The sequence below is a fragment of the Myodes glareolus genome, chromosome 11, assembly GCF_982192425.1.
Source record: "Myodes glareolus chromosome 11, mMyoGla1.1, whole genome shotgun sequence".
Classification (NCBI taxonomy): Eukaryota; Metazoa; Chordata; class Mammalia; order Rodentia; family Cricetidae; genus Myodes; species Myodes glareolus.
In genome coordinates, this window is record NC_142036.1 from 89,145,407 (window position 1) to 89,167,822 (window position 22,416).

A 22,416-nucleotide genomic window follows, 5' to 3' on the forward strand; every position below is an offset into this window, starting at 1 on the left:
GCCTACTTATGATAATTGTTAGCCTGCTTAGAGATATCAATAGAAGGTTCTCATAGGGGGAATGTTAAACAACCCCACCCTGTGCCAATATTTCATAATTCAGCCACTGGAGATGATACATAGGCAATTTCCTAAATCTATAGTTTACTGCTTTATAGACAATATTTTACTATCTGACTAAAAAGTGGATACTTCAGCAAGAATTTTCAAGAGGTAAAAAAAATTTTTCCTGATTGGAGATTACAAATTGTTCCTAAAAAATACAAAGAGGAGATTCTATTAATTATTTAGGCTATAGAATAGGTTCACAAAAAATTGACCCCAAAAGGTGCAAATTAGAAGAGATTGAGTGCAGACTCTTTGTTGTTGTTGTTTGTTTGTTTGTTTGTTTTAAGACAGGGTTTCTCTGAAGCTTTGAAGCCTGTCTTAGAACTAGCTCTTGTAGATCGGATTGACCTTGAGCTCACAGAGATCAGCCTGCCTCTGCCTCTTGAGTGCTGAGATTAAAGGCCTTTACCACCACCACCACCTGGATGATTGCAGATTCTTAATGACTTCCAAAAATTACCAGGAGACATTTCCCATCTGCAACGTACTACTGATATAGGTACTGATGACCTGATTAATTTAAACAGAACCAAAGACTTAAATAGTCCCAAGGAGTTATCAGCTAATGTTGAGAGAGAATTCGCTTTGACAGAAGAGAAATTATAGAAGGCACATTTAGATCATGTGTACCTGAATCTTAACTGCATTCTGGTTATATTACCCTCCAAACATTCCCCTACAGGAATTTTAAAGCAGAGGAAAGATATTATCTTAGAATTGATCTTTTTACCAAACAAAATGACTAAAAACTTAAAAACTTCTCTAGAAAAAGTCTCCGAGTTAATTCTAAAAGGAAAATGGAAACTTTATCAATTGGCAGGAATAGAACCAGCAGAAATTATAGTGTCTTTTAATAATAAAAAATTGACAATTATGGGAAGAAAGTGAACCCTGACAAAAATCTTGCAGTAATTTTTGGAAGAGATTAACAACGACTATGAAAAACGCAAATGAATTCAACTTATAAAGAGAACTAACGTCTCCTTCCTTGTATTGTACAGGACACTGTACAATGTCCCGACATTCTATACTGATGCAAATAATCAGGAAAGGTAGATTAAAAATTTAAAAATTCAAGTAAAGTGGATCAAAGCCCTTATGACCCTGTCCTAAAGTTAGAACTGTATGCTATTCTCATGGTACTAAGGGATTTTAAAGAATCTCTCAACGTAGTTACCAATTTGCAATATGCTGAAAGAGTTGTTTTCCATGTTGAAACCACTGGATTTATACCAAATAATACAGAAATGACTTTACTATTTACACAGTTACAAGATACAGTTGTGAATAGGAATCATTCCATATACACAACACACACCCAATCCCACACAGGTCTGCCAGGTCCTCTAGCATAAGGTTATGCAGAAATTGATTGATTATTGACTAGAAATGTGCTGAAGGCCTCAGAATTTCATCATGTCAATAGCAAAGGTTGAAAAAAAGATTTTCCCATCATGTTGCAACAAGCCAAGGAAATTATAAGAAAATGTCATACTTGTTCTTTATACAGCAAACACCACTACCTGCAGAAAGTAACCCAAAGAGTACTCAAAGAAATGAAATCTTGGATGTGTTCCATTCTGTAGAATTTGAAAAATTAAAATATGTAGACAATGCCATTGATAACTATTTAGGTTTTCAATGGGCAATTGCTTTGAAGTCAGACAAGGCTGATCCAGTAATCATACATTTGCTAGAAGTTATGGTCATCATGGGTATACCTGCACTAATAAAGACAAACAATGGTCCAGCATGTCTCTAAGAAAGTGAAATAGTTTTTTGTTTATTATACTATAAAGCATATTACAGGTATACCACATAGTCCTATAGGGCAAACAGTTATAGAAAGATAAAATTGAACTCTAAAGGATGTGCTAAATAAACATAAAGGGATGATAAATACCTGCACAAATTGATTTCATACTGCAATAGTGCAATAACACATTGTGCAATATTAACTCTTGAATTTTCTAAATGCTAGTGAGAAAGGAACCACAGCTGCAGAGAGACATTGGAAGATGAAAAACATCACCTAGAGATTGACTTTGGACCACAAACTGCTCAGAACAATTTCGAGGTGACTAGCTGAGATGACCCAGTCTAACATATTACTCTACCCAGGACTCAAACCCTGCACTTTCCCATTACACAGAGAATGGACAACAAATGATACAATTACTTCTCCCAGGACTTGACAATTAACCCAAATTTTTCTTTTCAGGATCCCCTAAAGATACTGTTTCTGTAATTATTCATATTTTTTGAAGTTACTTGCTTGTACTTCATGCTTACTTGGTTAATATTATTTCCTTCTTGGGTCTCTGAGGGAGTTGAAGAATAGATAGTTATAGTTTTTTCTTGTTTACCTGACACAGAAAGCAAGTAATGATAGAAAGTAAATTATGCACAAGACTTTGGGCTCACCAAGATAGGATAGATATGGAGAATTTTCTCTGGATTCGCCAACTGCAAATGGACTAGACACTGTCGATGTATTGTTGCCTGGATACATTGTATCTAGTCATTGTACTTGTTGTATATAGTTTTTATATAAGTTATAGCCTTCTTTTTATTTTTGACAAAAATGGGAAGTATGGTGATATTTCATTTGTATTTTAATAAATAAAGCTTGCCTGAAGATCAGAGAGGAAAACAGCCCCACTGGTCAGCCTTACAGACCAGGCAGTGGTGACACACACCTATAATCACAGCAGCCACACTAATTTGCTATAGAAACCAGGCAGTAGTGGGGCACGCCGTTAATCCCAGCCCTAGAGAGGAATATAAAATTGGAGGAGATAGCTCTCAGTCTCAGTCTCATTCTGAGATTCCTAGAGGCAGGATCACTATTTCAGACTAAGGTAGAGGTAAGAGCCAGTGGCTGGCTGTTTTGCTTTTCTGACTTTCAGGTTGAACCCCAATATCTGTCTCTGTGTTTTTACTAATTGTACCACAGGTATGTATGCATATATGTTCATTCTACAAGTTCTTTTCCTCTAGAGAACCCTGATGACTTTAAGTCTACATCCTGTGACCACTTCCTTTCTGCTGTGTTGAGAAAATCAGGCTGCAGACAGGAAGGATCCTACTCATTTCATACACAGAATTACCTTGTCAGGGCAGCACTGCCCACAGCTGCACACTGTCCCAAGGCCAACACCCTTCTGGTCCGAGTGTTACCTCCACCTGATGCCTTGAAGACAGTCATTTCCTGGTAGGCATCATGAGAAGAGACCCCAGAGACTGAATGATTCTCACTTTGCGGTATAACACAATCCACTTTCAGATCTGCTGTCTAGACCTCTCAGGGGTTCCATGAAGACTTTTTTACCTGCTCATGAGCATCCCTCACCGTGAGCCTTGTCTGATCTTCCTCTCTCTTCATGGTTTGCTTCTGCACTTTTGAAGTTTTATTGCAATTAGCTTTTTTTCCACACCCTTTGTCATTTGGTTGTTTGCTTCTAGAAATCCTTTTTTTACTAATATTTCAGTTAATAGATGCCATGATTTCTTAATTTTTAAAGGGATTAATATAATCTCATGATTTTCAAAACTTAACTGTCAAGGACAATTTCAAAAACACACAATAGGGGCCAGAAGAAATGGCTCAGCAGTTAGGAGTGCTTGCTACTTTTTGAGAGAAGCCAAGTTCAATTTTCAGAGCCAGGTTCGGTAGCTCAGTACTGTTTATAATTCCAGCTCCAAAGGATGAGACATCCTATTCTGACCTCCATATGCAACACACACACACAAACAAACATGCATGCATGCATGCACACACAGAGCACATACACTTGCAGACACACACCACAATCAAATCTTGGTGCAATAAGTGTGGGATTTACAAGAGTGAGAACTTATATTTACACGCTGTCCTATACGGATAGTATTCTTAAACCTAACTAGGAATTACACTTTGTAGATGTCCCTTTTACCTGGTCCATATGGAGCTAGTTTAATCTCATTAAAATAGAAGTTCTAATTTATTCTCAACAATAGAAAAGCAAGATTGTTTAAGGGTAAATGCTTCTGCTACCTGTGCACCCCATCCTCCTGTAATTAAGTCACAAGCATGTTACAGATGTAGTTTTCTTCCTGGGTACATTTTAAACTAAGACCCAGTAGTTGTGCTGATTGAAAAGCCAAGCACAGGGCCTTCTAATGCATTCATCTGGTAGACAAAGTTTTCCAGTCAGGCTGAAGACACTGTACAAGTAAGAAATCGCTCCTTGTTGCTCTTATACTGAGCTCACATAAACACACACTGTAGACATCAAGGCTAGGGTATGAGACCAGGTGAGTGCAGTTAGCAGGAAATAAGAAACCACTTCTGAATCACCCTGTCAATCAGACTTTTTCTGCAAACAAAAGAATCACTTGGCCAAAACATCAATGATTTGAGTAGAAATAATTTTTCATAAAACAGGTGAGAAACATCTCTTGCCAATTTTTTCTCTTGTTCTCTTTTCAGACCAGGTGCACTGGTCAAAGCCTGGTTTACCCTCTTTGGTGAATTCAAATTAAGAGGGCCTCAAGGGACTACAATGTGTGCCTCTGTTCTTTCCCCAAACATTACAGGAGGAGGTGCGTAGACATCGTTGTTTATCCATGAGGTTCTCTTAACTTTCTTCTAAAACATTCCTATCACTGTGTTAAGTCTGAAATTTATGCAGGGGTGAGGCCACGTCGGGAGGCCACGTCGGAACGCCACCTTGGTCTCCAGATCATTGTATCCTCACTGGTGAGGAGACCCAAGCACATTCCATTGTGGGGACCACCAGCCCCCCAGGCAGAGATTCTGGCCTCCTTGTTGATGCACTGGTTCAAGTGTGTGGAACCGTGTGCAATGTAGCAGAAACTGAACACCGTGCAACTTAACTGCTTCCTTTCTCTGCTTTTGCCTTTAGAAAACATGAAACTAATGAAGTACTCGGCTGCACATGTCCAATGACACCTGAGGTCACCAAGAAGAGCTTTGCTTTGCTTCCTTAGACAAGTGTTCACATTGTGAGATTGCTAGTGGTTCGTTTTATACGTCAGTTTAAGTTTTGAGCCTGGATATTCCTTTTGCTGACTGAGGTTGCCTTGTCTGTGTGTCATCCTGCTTCCTGCCTATTACAATCTTGCTAGGGGAGTGTTGCAATAGGCTGTTGTAATTGGAGGTTTCTCTCCTGCCCAATTTCTGAATAACTACTCTGAGGCTTAATTACAAATTGTTTGGTCTACTAGCTAAGGCTTATTATTAACTAGCTATTACAACTTAAATTAACCTATTTCTATTATTCTATATTTTACCATAAGGCTTGTGGCTTGTTATCTCACATCTTGCTTCTCCAGTGGTTGTTGACATCTGCCAGATTACTTCTTTCTGCTTCTATCTGCTTAGAATTCCTGCCTAGCAATATTCTGTCCTGCCATAGGCCAAAGCAGCTTCTTTTTAACCAATGGTAATAAAACATATTCACAGCATACAGAGGGGCATTTCACATTCACAGCATACAAAGGGGTATTTCCCATCAGGCTGTTGATACCACTTGCTTTTGTTTCTTCTTTCTATAAGAAAGTACTTGATAGCTGCTAGCGTCCCCGCCAGCCATCCCAGCTTCCATCCAGAGGGCCATCAGAGGGGTGAGTGTGATTCGGGCCCGCGGCAGATGCCCAGTGAGGAGGAGCTAGGACTTTCCCCGACCCCATAGACTCCCAGGTCAGCCTGCTCTGCTGGCTCCACCCTGCTAGCACCTCCGCCAGCCATCCCAGCTTCCATCCAGAGGGCCATCGGAGGGGTGAGTTTGCTTCAGGCCTGCGGCAGGGGCCCAGTGAGGAGGAGCTAGGACTTTCCCCGACCCCATAGGCTAACAGGCCAGCCTGCACTGCTGGCTAGACCCTGCTAGCGTCCCCGCCAGCCATCCCAGCTTCCATCCAGAGGGCCATCGGAGGGGTGAGTTTGCTTCAGGCCAGCGGCAGGGGCCCGGCGAGGAGGAGCTCGGACTTTCCCCGACCCCATACACTCCCAGGTCAACCTGCAGTGCTGGTTCCACCCTGCTAAGCTCTCCTGCCTGCCATCCCAGCTTCCATCCAGGTATAAATTTCTATATTTCTCCCCTCCCACTGGGGCCATAAAATTTCCCCAGCTCAGCTGCCTTGCACACTGGGCCTGCTCTGTAGGCGCATCCCGGAAAGAGGGAGTGCCTGTGCTTCAATAGCCTGGCTGAGGAAAGGTAGGCATTCTATCAGTGAACTCCCTGCCCAACATGGGAACCTGACCCGCTACCAGAAGTTCCAATAGAGAGCATTTGAACGAAGAGATGGGCAGATGCCAAGGCAAGACCTCCTCCAACAATCTGAAAAACAACATGAAAACACCAGATCCCAACGACCCTACAACAGAAGGATTTGAACACTCTAACCCAGATGAAGTGGAAAGAAGTGCCATTATGAAAGCAATAGAGTCCCTTAAACAGAATATGAATAACTCCCTTAAAGAACTGGTCGAGAAGTATAACAAAAAGTTTGAAGAAATGAGTATAGAAATGGATGAGAAATATAACAAAAAGTTTGAAGAAATAAGTAAATCCGTGAATGATACCCTGAGAAACCAAGAAAAAACAATCAAACAAGTAAAGGAAACAGTCCAAGAATTGAAAACTGAAATGGAGGCAATGAAGAAAACACAAAACGAGAACCGGCTGGATATGGAAAACCTAGGTAAACGAACGGAGACTACAGAATCAAGCATAACCAATAGAATACAAGAGATAGAAGAACGAATCTCAGATTCTGAAGATACCATAGAGAAAATAAATGCTCTGGTCAAAGAAAACAGCAAATTCAACAAATTATCTAAACAAAAAAAAAAGGAAATCTGGGACACAATAAAAAAACCAAATCTAAGAATAATAGGGATTGAAGAAGGAGAAGAACTGCAGATCAAAGGCCCAGAAAATATATTTAACAAAATTATAGAAGAAAACTTTCCCAATCTAAAGAACGATATTCCTATGAAGGTTCAAGTAGCATACAGAACGCCGAATAGACTGGATCAAAAAAAAAAGTCCCCTCGCCATATAATAATCAAAACACAAAACATCCAGATTAAAGAAAGAATATTAAGAGCTGCAAAGGAAAAAGGTCAAGTGACTTATAAAGGTAAACCTATCAGGCTTACACCAGACTTCTCTATGGAAACCATGAAAGCCAGAAGATCCTGGATAGAGGTACTGCAGAAACTAAGAGACCATGGATGCAAACCCAGACTACTATACCCAGCCAAGCTATCGTTCACTATCAATGGAGAAAACAAAATATTCCAGGATAAAAATAAATTTAAACAATTCGTAGCCACAAATCCATCCCTACAGAAAGTAATAGAAGGAAAATCGCAACCCAAGGAATCCAACATTGCCATCACTGCCTACAATAACCCAGACATCTAGCGACCCTTCACAACCACAACTCAAAGAAGAGAAACACACAAACTCTGCTACACACACACACACACACACACACACACAAATAATAAACGGAATCAACAACCACTGGTCATTAATATCACTTAATATTAATGGACTCAACTCACCTATAAAAAGGCACAGACTTAGAGACTGGATAAGAAAACAGGATCCAACATTCTGCTGTTTACAAGAAACACACCTCAACCACAAAGATAGACATCTACTCAGAGTAAAGGGTTGGGAAAAGGTTTTCCAAGCAAACAGACCTAAGAAACAAGCTGGTGTGGCCATTCTAATATCTAACAAAATTGACTTCAAACTAAAATCAATCAGAAGAGATGGAGATGGACATTTCATACTCTTAACAGGAACAATTAATCAGGAAAAAGTCTCAATCCTGAATATCTACGCCCCTAATATAAAAGCACCCACTTATGTAAAAGAAAAACTTTTAGAACTCAAGGCAGTCATCAAACCACACACACTAATAGTAGGAGACTTCAACACACCTCTCTCACCAATGGACAGATCAATCAAACAGAAACTCAACAGAGAAATAAGAGAATTGCTAGAGGTAATGAATCAAATGGACTTAACAGATATCTATAGAACATTCTACCCAAAAAGGAAAGAATATACCTTTTTCTCTGCAGCGCATGGAACCTTCTCGAAAATTGACCACATATTCGGTAACGAAGCAAACTTCCACAGATACAAAAAAATATTAGTAATCACCTGTGTTTTGTCGGATCACCACGGAATAAAGTTAGAACTCAATAACAAATCAAATTCCAGAAAGCCTACAAATGTGTGGAAGTTGAACAGTCAACTACTGAATCATCCTTGGGTCAAGGAAGAAATAAAGAAAGAAATTAAAGTCTTCCTTGAATTTAATGAAAATAAAGACACAACATACTCAAACCTATGGGACACAATGAAAGCAGTGCTAAGAGGAAAGTTCATAGCGCTAAGTGCCCAATTAAAGAAAATGGAGAAAGCATATATTGGAGACTTAACAGCACACCTAAAACCTCTGGGGAAAAAAAAGAAGCAGACTCTCCCAGGAGGAGTAGAAGATTGGAAATAATCAAAATGAGGGCTGAAATCAACAAAATAGAAACACAGAAAACAATCCAAAAAATCAACGAAACAAAAAGTTGGTTCTTGGAGAAAATCAACAAGATTGACAAACCTCTAGCCAAACTAATCAAACGGCAGAGAGAGAACACTCAAATTAATAAGATCAGAAATCAAAAGGGGGACATAACAACAGACACAGTGGAAATTCAGAGAATCATTAGATCTTACTACGAGAGTTTATATGCCACAAAGTTGGAAAATGTACAAGAAATGGATTGGTTTTTAGATAAATACCATTTACCAAAGTTAAATCAAGAATAAGTGAACAATCTAAATAGATCTGTTAGTCGCGAAGAATTAGAAGCTGTTATCAAAAACCTCCCCACCAAAAAAAGCCCAGGTCCAGATGGTTTCAATGCAGAATTCTACCAGAACTTCCAGGAAGAGCTAATACCTATACTCCTTAATGTATTTCACAATATAGAAACAGAAGAATCATTGCCAAACTCTTTTTATGAAGCTACAGTTACCCTGATACCAAAACCACACAAAGACACAACCAAGAAAGAGAATTACAGACCAATCTCACTCATGAACATTGACGCCAAAATACTCAATAAAATACTGGCAAACCGAATCCAAGAATACATTAGAAAAATTATCCATTATGATCAAGTGGGCTTCATCCCAGAGATGCAGGGCTGGTTCAACATACGCAAATCTATCAATGTAATCCATCATATAAATAAACTGAAAGAAAAAAACCATATGATCATTTCATTGGATGCTGAAAAAGCATTTGACAAAATTCAACACCCCTTTATGATAAAGGTGTTGGAGAGATTGGGTATACGAGGATCATACCTAAATATAATAAAAGCAATATATAGTAAGCCGACAGCTAACATCAAATTGAATGGAGAGAAACTCAAAGCCATTCCACTAAAATCAGGAACACGACAAGGCTGTCCACTCTCTCCATACCTCTTCAATATAGTGCTTGAAGTCCTAGCAATAGCAATAAGACAACATAAAGGGATCAAGGGGATTCGAGTTGGAAAAGATGAAGTTAAACTTTCATTATTTGCAGACGATATGATAGTGTACATAAGTGACCCCAAAAACTCTACCAAAGAACTCCTACAGCTGATAAACACCTTTAGTAATGTGGCAGGATACAAGATCAACTCCAAAAAATCGGTTGCCCTCCTATACACAAAGGATAAAGAAGCAGAGAGGGAAATCAGAGAAACATCACCTTTCATGATAGCCACAAATAGCATAAAATATCTTGGGGTAACTCTAACCAAGGAAGTGAAAGACCTATTTGACAAGAACTTTAAGTCCTTGAAGAAAGAAATTGAGGAGGATACCAGAAAATAGAAATATCTCCCCTGTTCTTGGATTGGGAGAATCAACATAGTAAAAATGGCAATTCTACCAAAAGCAATCTATAGATTCAACGCAATTCCCATCAAAATTCCATCAAACTTCTTCACAGACCTTGAGAGAACAATAATCAAGTTTATATGGAAAAACAAAAAACCCAGGATAGCCAAAACAATCTTATACAATAAAGGAACTTCTGGAGGCATTACCATCCCTGACTTCAAACTCTATTACAGAGCAACAGTATTGAAAACAGCTTGGTATTGGCATAACAACAGAGAAGTTGACCTATGGAATTGAATAGAAGACCCGGGTATTAACCCACAAACATATGAACACCTGATATTTGACAAGGGAGCTAAAGGCATACAATGGAAGAAGGAAAGCATCTTTAACAAATGGTGCTGGCATAACTGGATGTCAACCTATAGAAGAATGAAAATAGATCCATATCTATCACCATGCACAAAACTCAGGTCCAAATGGATTAAAGACCTCAACATTAATCTGACCACTTTGAACCTGATAGAAGAGAAAGTGGGAAGTAGTCTACAAGATATAGGCACAGGAGACCAGTTCCTAAGCAGAACCCCAGGAGATCAGACAATAAGAGAAGCAATGAATAAATGGGACCTCCTGAAACTGAGAAGCTTCTGTAAAGCAAAGGACACTGTCAGTAAGACCAAAAGGCTACCTTCCGACTGGGAGAAGATCTTCACAAATCCCTCATCAGACAAAGGTCTGACCTCCAAAATATACAAAGAACTCAAGTAACTAGACACTAAAACTCTAACTAACCCAATTAAAAAATGGGGTACTGAACTGAACAGAGAATTCATAACAGATGAACTCCGAATGGCCAAAAGGCACTTAAGGTCATGTTCAACCTCCTTAGCGATCAGGGCAATGCAAATCAAAACAACTTTGAGATATCATCTTACACCTGTCAGAATAGCCAAACTCAAAAACACCAATGATAGCCTATGCTGGAGAGGATGTGGGATGAGGGGAACACTCATCCATTGTTGGTGGGAATGCAAACTTGTGCAGCCACTGTGGAAATCAGTGTGGCGGTTTCTCAGGAAACTGGGAGTCAACCTCCCTCAGGACCCAGCAATTCCACTCTTGGGAATATACCCAAGAGATGCCCTATCATACCACAAAAGCATTTGTTCAACTATGTTCATAGCAGCACTATTTGTAATAGCCAGAACCTGGAAACAACCTAGGTGCCCCTCAATAGAAGAATGGTTAAAAAAGGTGTGGAACATATACACATTAGAGTTCTACTCAGCGGTAAAAAACAATGACATCTTGAATTTTGCATGCAAATGGATGGAAATAGAAAACGCCTTACTGAGTGAGGTAAGCCAGACCCAAAAAGAGGAATATGGTATGTATTCACTCATATGTGGATTCTAACCATAATTAAAGGTCTTTGAGCCTATTATTCGTGATCCTAGAGAAGCTAAATAAGAAGGTGAACCTGTTGAAAATCATGTAGCTATCTGCCTGGAGACTGGAGATAGACAAGAGTCCCAGATCCTTCATCTGACGATGGATGGCGATACAGATGGAGACCCACATTGGAGCACCGGACTGAGCCCCCCATGGTCCAAATGAGGGGCAGAAAAAGGAAGAACATGAAAAAAACTCAGGACCGCGAGGGGTGCAATCACCCACTGATACAAGGGGACTGATCTAATGAGAGTTCACCAAGGCCAGTTGGACTGGGACTGAACGAGCATGTGATCCAACCAGATTTTCTGAATGTGGCCAGATCTCTGAATGTGGCTGGTCCGGAGCCTTTCTGAAAACCCACTGACAATGACACTGGGACTTGTTTCCTCTGCATATGCTGGATTTTTGGGATCCAGTCTGTTCGGATACTCACCTTCAGGGACCTGGAAGGAGTGGGGAGGAACTTGAACTTCCCACAGGACTGGAATCCCTGACTGCTCTTAGGGATGAAGAGGGAGGAGGAGGGGGAAGTGGGAGTGGGAGGGTGTCGGGAGAAGGGGCGGAAATGAAAACTTTCATAATTTAATAAACTTTTAAAAAAAAGAAAGTACTTGATATCCTAACTGCTGAGGTTTGAAGTATAGTCTTTTGACAATTGTAAAAGAAGAAACATAGCAAACTCCACAAGTTTTCAATTAAAAAAAAATCAGCTCCCACTTTCTACTCTAGAGTCTAGCCTCAAAAATTAATAAAACTAGAATTAATGATACTGAGAGAGGTAACCCAGTTACCTCATTATTAAAAGACAAACATTAAACGTTCTCACTCATCCTAGGCTCCTACTTCCAAATCTTTAGATGTGAGTACATATGTAGCACTTATAATAAAAACTCAGAGACAAGTTGAAGATCAGAAAAATCAAAGTTGCCAGTCACTGGCTCTTCCTTTTACCTCAGACTAAAATGGCAATCCTGCCTCCACAGATACTCCGAATGAGGCTGAGCTGACACCTGTCTGCTCCTGTCTTATATTCCTCTCTAGAGCTGGGATTAAAGGTACACACCACTGCTGCCAGGCCCCTATGACTAACTAGTGTGGCTATTGAGATTAAAGGTATGTGTCACCACTACCTGGTTTGTATGGCTGACCAGTGGGGCTGTTTTACCCTCTGATCTTCAGGCAAGCTTTATTTATTAAAATACAAATGAAATATTACTACATGCATATTCTGGAATAGCTACAGAAACTGGTATATTTTTGTGGACCAGTTCCAGGGTAAGAAGTAGGGAAGCGGTGGTGGGGAGGGTGACAGGGTACAAATTATCTAATCAAGAAAGCAAGAAGGAGATGCTCTCATTGGACTGGGATGAGGTCAATAAGTACAGGAGGAGAGACGAGAGTGAAATAGCAGTACAGGTGTCTGGAAAGTCATAAGAAATCATACTATTAACTATTTACAAAAAACCCAATACTATGCATAAGTCTCTATATAAATATTCATATATAGTTTTTGACAGTAACAATGAGTATTTTAATTACTTATTTAATTTAAATGTACAATATCTGCTACTTTATTTTATTGATTTTATTGAGCTATACATTTTTCTCTGCTCCCCTCCCTTTATCTCTCCTCCCCTTCAACCCTTTCCCATGGACTCCATGCTCCAAATTTACTCAGGAGATCTTGTCTCCTTCTACTTCCCATATATATGAGACCCATGTATGTCTTTCTTAGAGTCCTCATTGTTGTCTAGGTTATGCATATATAGTTTAAATGGAAAAAAATTATTTGGGATGACAGTGTTCTATGCAAGAGCCAAAGACAATTTAACAAAAACTCCAACAACAGGCATGAGGAATCCTTGCTTCAGTTGTGGGTCTGGGTTGTCCAAGAGATGCCTCAAACATTATAGGCTATTGCTATTGTCCTTATTTACCCTGAAGAAGTAGAATATAAGTCCCTATTGCTGAAGACACCATGCACTTCAAATATAGGGCTCAGAGGCCTCTGAGCTGGAACTGACCTCAATGCTTCCTCCCTAAGGACTAGCTTTCATGGGACCATAAGCTTCCAAATGAAGGAATCAACCAACAGTCTGACCCAGCTTTGACGCCTATGAACTACACAACAGTGACCAGCATGGTACTGTAACCTTAAAGGTACAGTAGTGGCATATATACATTGGCAAAAAACAACAGTTCTCTAATTAGACAAAGACCACCTCAGCAAAAAGAAAGTCATGTCTGATCATGAAAACCTAGCCAAATACCCAGGGTGAGTAAAGAACAGAGGATCATGTTGTCTTCCAGTGATGTCAGAATCTACACCTGTGAAGTTTCATTAGCATAGCTGTTCAAACATGACCTGAACAAGAATGACACCAACAGACATGATAACACGAAAGGAGGAAATCACATAGGGTCCTAACCCTAGACAGAGAACTACAGTCAACTTAAGAGTGCCGATGTCTTAGTGAGGGTTTTTATTGCCATGAAAAGACACCATGACCATGGCAACTCTTATAAAGGAAAACATTTTATTGTGTTGGCCCACGTACAGTTCAGAGGTATAGTCCATTATCATCATGACAGGAAGCAAGGTAGCACGCAGACAGACATGGTGCTAGAGAAGGAGCTGAGAGTTCTTATATCTTGACTCACAGGACACAGAAAGCGGTCTGTCTCACTAGGCATGACTTGAGCATATATGAGACCTCAAAGCCCACTTCCACAGTGACATACTTTCTACAAGACCACATCTACTCCTTCAAGGCCACACCTCCCATTAATGCCATTCCTTTTGGGTGCCATTTCCTTTCAAACCACCACAGTTGTGACTTGGAAAGATAGTCTTCCCCAGGGAAGAACACACCAATTGGTTATCCAATACCAAATAATCAGCTCTGGAAACATACACATATTTAATATTATAAAGACTTAGCAAGTTATACTTTGCCATATATACATGTATACGCATAACAGCAATCAGTGAAAAAAGAGGCCAGGAAGAGAGCAAAGAGGAGTATTTGTGAGGTTTCAGAGGGAGGAAAGGGAAGGGAGAAATGATGTAATTATATTGTGACCTCGAGAGAAAAATCAAACCAGTTTATAAACTAATGAACTGACTTAGGACTATCATCAGGAATTTATATATGGTTACTGTGCCAGACCTGCAAAAGATCAAGCCAGTTAATAATTTCAGCATGAAAGGAGGAGGGGTTCATGAGGCCCCACCTCTTGCTGATGAACTATTAGCAACTGAGAGCTGCCAGGAAAAGGAGAGTCACTTTCCTATGGAGCTGTGCCCGCTGGTAGGTCCCCAATGCCCCAGTGCATAATGGCAGCACTAATTGGAGTCAGTGACTTAAAAATAATGAGTAAGCAAAACAAACAAACAAACAAATCCAGCCATTGAATTTTTTTTAGCACAAAATAAATATAACAAGACCACTGGTTAAATGATACAATAGTGTAGAAGACATATGAAAGGAAGCCATACTAGCAGAAATGACAGAGATGGAGAACAAGACTCAAATGGAGATGATGACACCAAAAACATGAAGAGAAAAGGTCCTCTGAGTGTATATTTAGACAATAGAATCAACAGTATTGGCTGAGCGAGAGAGGTAAGGAACAGAAGACAGCACCTAGGAGTCTGGCCTGTTACTGGTTCAGTGAGGTTCTAGTTCATACCACTTGGTGGACACATCGAATGGGAATGGAAACTGACTCTCCAGGTGGACAGACAAGTTTCTTGTTACATTTCATGCACCTACCCGAGAGATCAAACAGCATGACTTAGAGGCCTGCTATTAATATTTGACCTAGAAAAAAAGGAAGATTTTGTTTTCAAGTCAGTTCCTCGGAGCCCCATGGAGAAAAGAAGTCCTGAAAATTGAGAGGAGAGATAAACATGATACGGCTATTGGATGGAAAAGGGTTCTTGCAATTAAATTTTGCATCAAAGAAAAGAGTTTCTATGAAATACATCTCTATATGTATCCTGGGCAAGTTCCCCAACATTGGCACAAAACTGATAGATAAAGACAACACCGTGTAGAAAAATGTAGACAAATAAAGATTCTGACTTTTTTGTGATGTTTGCTGCAGTAAGAGCATGACAAGGTAGATTTAGTCTACTGATACTCACGGGTGAGAAGGAAAAGGACCAAGATGGTGGGAGCCACTTGTGTTCCATTAGTTAACATGGAACCAGAGAAGCCCCCCAAAGATGTCCAAACAGCTAGAGTAGATCCAGGGAGGAGCCATGTTGGTACAGACCAGTGTTGTGAAGGAAGTGAAGAGCTAAGTAGAGATGAGAATTTTGCAGCACCAGAGGTCACTGGTCACTTTGCAGAAGACCCTTCACTAGACTTACGGGGCCCAAACCTTACCAATGAATGAGCAATGAAGAGGTGCAAAGTACTTATATCCTTCCTTAGAGTCTGACAAGGAAGTAAGGAAGTTGGTGGTCTGAAGGAAGACTGCATAAGTCATGGATAGAGCAGATCTTTAACTTGATAGAAGTTAGAGAGTTTGAAGTAGTGCTGAAAATAATCCAATCTAACATAGAACACTGGAAAGAGAAGAAACTAAGACAGAGACACAGGAACATCAGAAAAACCACCAGCATCATCTAAGGCAGATTGTCAGCTCTGTCACTGACAAAAATTCTCCAGGAAACAAAATGATAGAAAATGGTCTCCTGTGTTTGGCAATGAAATTATTGAGAAGTTGCTGTGGGAACTCCTTCAGCCAATAGCCATTAAGATACCAGCCCATTTGGGCGTGGTCTCTTGTACTATAAATATAGACAAAAAACTTGGGCAGTCTTTCTCTCTCTCTACTGATGGATTCAGTTCCTGTTCTCTGTTCATGCAGAGGACTGTGATCTGTGAGTCTACCCCTAAATAAAGAACCCTTTATTATATTCAATTCTGAGCTAGTGTGGGACAACTTTATAGCATCCATCTACAATAAGTTTTTGTTTGTTTGTATGGTTGGTCAGTTTATTTTGTTCATTTTTTTAAGAGACTGTTTTTTGAATTTACTGTTAGAGACTTAAGCCAGAACCTAAAAACCAAAAACCAAAGGGTTATGGGGAACTGAAAACTGAAGTCTACAACCATACTCTCCAAACACATGGCTAAGATTGGAAGAAGATAACAGATTCTTTAGACCAAGTCTATGGTAGGCCACGGTCTCCTCTGAAATCCTACTTGGAATGGGTGGTCAAGAGAAGTGAGTTTTATAAACAGAACTGTCAATCAAGGTGGAACAGCTAAAGTAAAACACAATTTTCTTTTTTTCTCTCTGGCTTTTGTTGTTATTGTTGTTGCTGTTGTTTGAGACTGGGCCTTACTACATAGCCCTTGCTAGCTTGGTGCTTGCAATGTTTATGAAGCTGGCCATGAACTCAGAAATCTGCACACTTCTGGCTCCTGAGTGCTGGGATTAAAGACTTGCAGCACTATGTCCAGCAATTTGCTTTCCCCTGATGGAAACTCCTCCCCAGAAAAGATTGAAAGAATGCATAGTCCAGTGATAGGCAGAGTGACAAGACCATAGGAGGGAGATTCTCACTAGATTTTGCAACAGTGAAGCATTTCTCTTCAAGGAATTGTTCTCCTTGGTAACTGGCCAACAAAACAATGTCCAGTGACACTGTGTCTGTTGGATTTCCTTTCACAGATTCTATCTTTCCCATCTCTGGTGCTTAGAGCTCATTGGCAGCTGGACAGAATCTAGAATTGCCTGGGAGACAGGCCTCTGGGCATGCCTGCAGTGGTCATCCTGATTCCATTAATTGAGGTGAAAAGACCCAGGCCCTGTGTGTGGTACATCCCCAGAATGGGATTCTAAAAATCACTTGTGAAGAGACAGAGCTGGGCTACATGGACTCATTGCTCATTTCTGATTGGATGTAGTGTGGCCAGCTGCAGCTGCCTTGACTTCCCCACCATAATGGACTGTACCTTGAACCGTGAGCCAAAATAAATTCTTCCTCCCTCAACTTGCTTCTTGTGAAATATATTATCACAGCAGCAGGGAAGAAAACTCAGAACCAAGATGTCAAAAAGAAAATGAAAGCAAAGAGCAGAAAGGTTCTTCTGCTGCCCTTACTCCTATTCTTCCTTCTCTTCTCTTTCTTCTCCTTCCTACCCTTCCCCTCCTCCCCCTCCTTTCTGTATTCCTACCTCTTTCTCCTCTTTCTGCAGGACTCATGCATGCCACACACTAGCTTTACAAACTAAATTCCTTACACTGTCATGACCTCAGAGCATTAGGTAGTCAGCCAGCATATGTTTAAAAAACAAGTAAGTTAAAAATCATTAGTCATCTAACTTATTTCTCTCTCTCTCTCTCTCTGTGTGTGTGTGGGGGTGGGTGGGTGGGTATGTGGGTGTGTGTGTGTGTGTGTGTGTGCAGTTTATAGTCATTGCTCAAATCAATTTACTCATTGTGTAAACATGAGTACTTATAATTATGAACTCAGAGCTAACCAGGAGTTTTGGAAGTCAGGTATAACCCTGGGCTACAGCATTTATTAGTCACAGCCTCCAGAACTGTTGATTCAGCTGAACAGGAAGTGGTAGGATTCACTATGACTTAATAGTCACTGTGGGGGAAGGGTATAGACTGGGTAAAGGTAAGAAATGATGAGGAAATGTTTAAAAGAATGCATTTGGCCTGCATGCTGGTCACTGAATGTGGGTCATCCGTAGAAGCAGTAAGTACTGTTATCACTGAGCCGTATGGCAGCCCATTCCCCAATCCTTCATTTCTAATGTTGATTTTCCTAGAGTAAAATATACATAGACAGTTAGCTTGGATACCCCATCTCATCAAACTTGGTTTTGAGCTCTTCTTTCCTTGTCAGGGCTACAACGAACTTCCTGCTATCCTGTACTATATAAATAAACAACAAAGACATAATACGGTCTGTGAACTGGCTGCTGACATTAGCTAGAATCTATTTTATCTGGTATCCAGATCGTTTGTTTTGAAAACCACTCTTTTTCTCTCCAAAGTATTGAAAACAGTATCTCAAAGGAAATCTCTAGATCTGCCATGTTTGTGACAGCATTGTTCTCAGTGCCAAAGGTGAGAGCAGCCTATACAGAAGTCTATCAAGAGACAAATGAACAAAAGTGTGACATAGGTAAGTGAGTATTATACAACCTTTAAAAAGAAATAAATCCTCAGCACAGGACAAAATGGATAAGCTTGAGGGTACTGCAACAGAGATTTGAGCAATCAAGATAAACACCCTCTGGTTCTACTATTGTGAAGTCTTTTAGGTAGTGGGACTTGACAGGGAATAAAATAACGATAGTCAAGGTTGGGAAACTTCTATATCAAACATAAAGTTTTGTAAAACAAAAGACTTCTAAATTCTGTCACATAAGAACATGAAAATATCGAACACCAATAAAACATTGGCGTTTTCAAAGTTATTAAGATGGTAAATAGTGTATCCTGTGGGTTTTTAAAAATGTAACTAAAAATGTAAAAATCCAAAGTCTAAAGCTCTGAATGTCCTTAAAGGAATTCTCCAAATCACAAAAGGATCAACACCCTTCAGCCTATTGAGAGTTGGAATGGGCTACCAGGCCCCATCGATGATAATTCTGAGTTTGGGGATGATGGTAGAATTTTTTAAATGAATAGGCGAACTGTTTTACATAGGGTAGTTGGATTTAACAATAAGAATGATTTCTTTGTTCTCCAGACACTTTACTGAATCCTACCAAATGATGCTTGTGAGACACTAAGAATGTAAAATTACTGCTTTGTAGGATGAATAATAAAAACCCAGGGACAGATATCAGTGTTCAATCTGATGATTAGAAAAGCAAAACAATCAGCCACTTGTAACATGACGGGGGCCGGCTTGTTGGGGCTTCTGTCCCACCTGGTACCCCAACAGCCGGCAAATCCCAAAGAGAAATTACACACAGGACTCCATAAGGTTATAAACTGATTGGTCCATTGGGTCAGGCTTCTTATTAGTCCTTGTAACTTATATTAATCCATTATCATTATCTATGTTAGCCATAATGGCTCAGTACCTTTTCCAGCGGGGGCAGCTTACATGTTGCTTCTTCAGTGATCTGCGCAGGAGTGGCTGAGGAACCTCCTTGCTTCCCAGAATTCTCCTGTTCTCATTGCATCACCTCTACTTCCTGTCTGGTTTTCCCACCTATACTGCCTGCCTGGCCAATCAGCGTTTTATTAAAATATGATTGACAGAATACAGACAATTCTCCCGCATCATTTCCCTCTTTTTTTTTTTAAACAAAGGAAAATACCCACAGTCCATTTGTTGGGAATGTGGGTGTAGTATTTCAGGCTACTTCCTGCTGGTTGGGGGCGCTGATAATCTTATGGGGACCTAAAGAAAATTTAGAATTATCATCAAGTCCTGACTGGAGTATCCTGTGAGTCTTGATCATCTCAGGCAGCAGTCTTGAACCTGTTCTGGATGAAGAACTCAGACATCTGGGCCATCTGTTCCTGTCGGAGATTTCTCAGGTGGCCTTCCTTGATCATACTGGATTTTTCTTAACTCAGAATGAATCCACAACCTCTCATTTTCTGTGGAAACAAAAGCAAAATCTCTTCTCCAAAGTAACATACCTTTTGACTTCAGTTTTGAAGCCAAGGTATTTTCAAAATGCCTATCTTGGGTTAGTTCAGCAGCATTTATAAACAAAAGTCTTTTAGCAGCTGTTGCTCCTTCCTCAGCATTCAAACAATTCAAAGAGAGTATAATAACATACAGTATCAAGATTCTCTTTGTATTTTCCATCTTTGTGTGGCTTAACTTTAACCTCTATTTCTTTTATTTTTACTTTTAACTTTTGAGACAGGATCTCTGTATATCTTTGTCCTGGAATAACTCTGTAGACCAGGCTGTCCTTGAACTCACAGAGATCCTTCCGTCTCTGCCTCCCCAGTACTGGGCTCAAAGGTGTTTGCTACCACACCTTGAACTCACAGAGATCCACATGTCTCTGCTTCCCCAGTGCTAGGATTAAAGGTGTGTGCTACCACACCTTGAACTCAGAGATATGTTTGTCTCTGTCTCCCAGGCATTGGGATTAAAGGTGTGTGCTACCACACCTTGAAGTCACAGAGGTCAACTACCTCTGTCCCTTAAAGTCTCAGAGGTCAACGCACCTCTGCCTCCCAGGCATTGGGATTAAAGGTGTGTACCACCACACCCTATTTCTCCCTTTCTTTCTTTTTTATTTTTAATGACTTTAACCTTTAGCCTACATATATTTTTAACACACTGTAAACCATGAAGAGGTTTTCTTCCTCTTTGAATCTCTCTTTACTGTATATCTCTCTTTTCCTGACTACATGAGTCTTTAATTTACTAAGCAGTATGGAGAGCCGTGGCTTTGACGGCTAGATCCAGTTCATTCCTTAGCTTTCCAGACTCATGGTAGGGGTACCACTGGAGCCTTTTACTGCCACAACTCTATGGCGTTTCAAGGTCCCTGGTAGCAAGCAAGCTGTAGTATTCTGCTCACAGACCACACTCAGTCGGACTGCCTGCCTAAAAGAGTCAGAGTTTGCCCTGGCAGGACAGACCAGAAAACCGGCATTTTAAAACAGCGCAGCTTTTTTCCTGTTACGGCTGAAAACCCGAAAAGCATGCGTTCAGCTTTTCATCAACACCGTTTAGGTGTTTCATGGCAGGACCTCTTAATGAGCTGCAGGGTTTTGCAGCTAAAGCTGAGTCAGGAAGCCTCTCTTAGATGAGAGCCTTGCTTGCCTCTAGCAAGCAGAGCAAACCCAAGAAATTGCTGCTACCAACAAAACATGCTTTACTCTATTCTTTCCCAAGCTTTCTCAGGCTTTCTGTGGATTCTGTTATCCACACGTTGGCGCCATATGTAACATGACGGGGGCCGGCTTGTTGGGGCTTCTGTCCCGCCTGGTACCCCAACAGCTGGCAAATCCCAAAGAGAAATTATACACAGGACTCCATTAGGTTATAAACTGATTGGCCCATTGGGTCAGGCTTCTTATTAGTCCTTGTAACTTATATTAATCCATTATCATTATCTATGTTAGCCATAATGGCTCAGTACCTTTTCCAGCGGGGGCAGCTTACATGTTGCTTCTTCAGTGATCTGCGCAGGAGTGGCTGAGGAACCTCCTTGCTTCCCAGAATTCTCCTGTTCTCATTGCATCACCTCTACTTCCTGTCTGGTTTTCCCACCTATACTGCCTGCCTGGCCAATCAGCGTTTTATTAAAATATGATTGACAGAATACAGACAATTCTCCTGCATCAGCCACTGGCTCATGTCTCTACCTCAGACTGAAATGGCGATCCTGTCTCCATAAATCTTTAAAATGAAACTGAGCTGAGACCTGTCTCCTCCCTTCTTATATTCCTCTCTAGTGCTAGGATTAAAGGTGTGCACCACCACTGCCCAGCCTCTTTGGCTAACTAGTGTGGCTACTGAGATAAAAGGTGTATTCCACCGCTACATGGTCTTTTAGACTGATCAGTGTGGCTGTTTTGCTCTCTGGTCTTCAGGCAAGCTTTATTTATTAAAATACAAATGAAATAGCACTACACCCTGACTTTAGATGTCTTACAGTCTGAGTAAGTCAATTTATATTGAAGTTTAATGAGTATTAAGACTAAGGACTGTACAGTGAAGGAGACAGGCAACCCATGCAGTGTCTCCTAAATACATTCATGTTTAAGGATTTTTTTAGTACTGCTTCTGTTAATGAATTTTAGTTTTGTCCACTGTGGTCAGACTAGACTCCTTGTACAATTTCAATTCTTACATTTTTGAGACTTTTTCTGTGATCTGCCCTGTGATCTGTCCTAGAAAATGGTCTTTTGTAACTGGAGATTTCTCTCTGGCCCACCAGTTCCCAAATAAACACTCAGA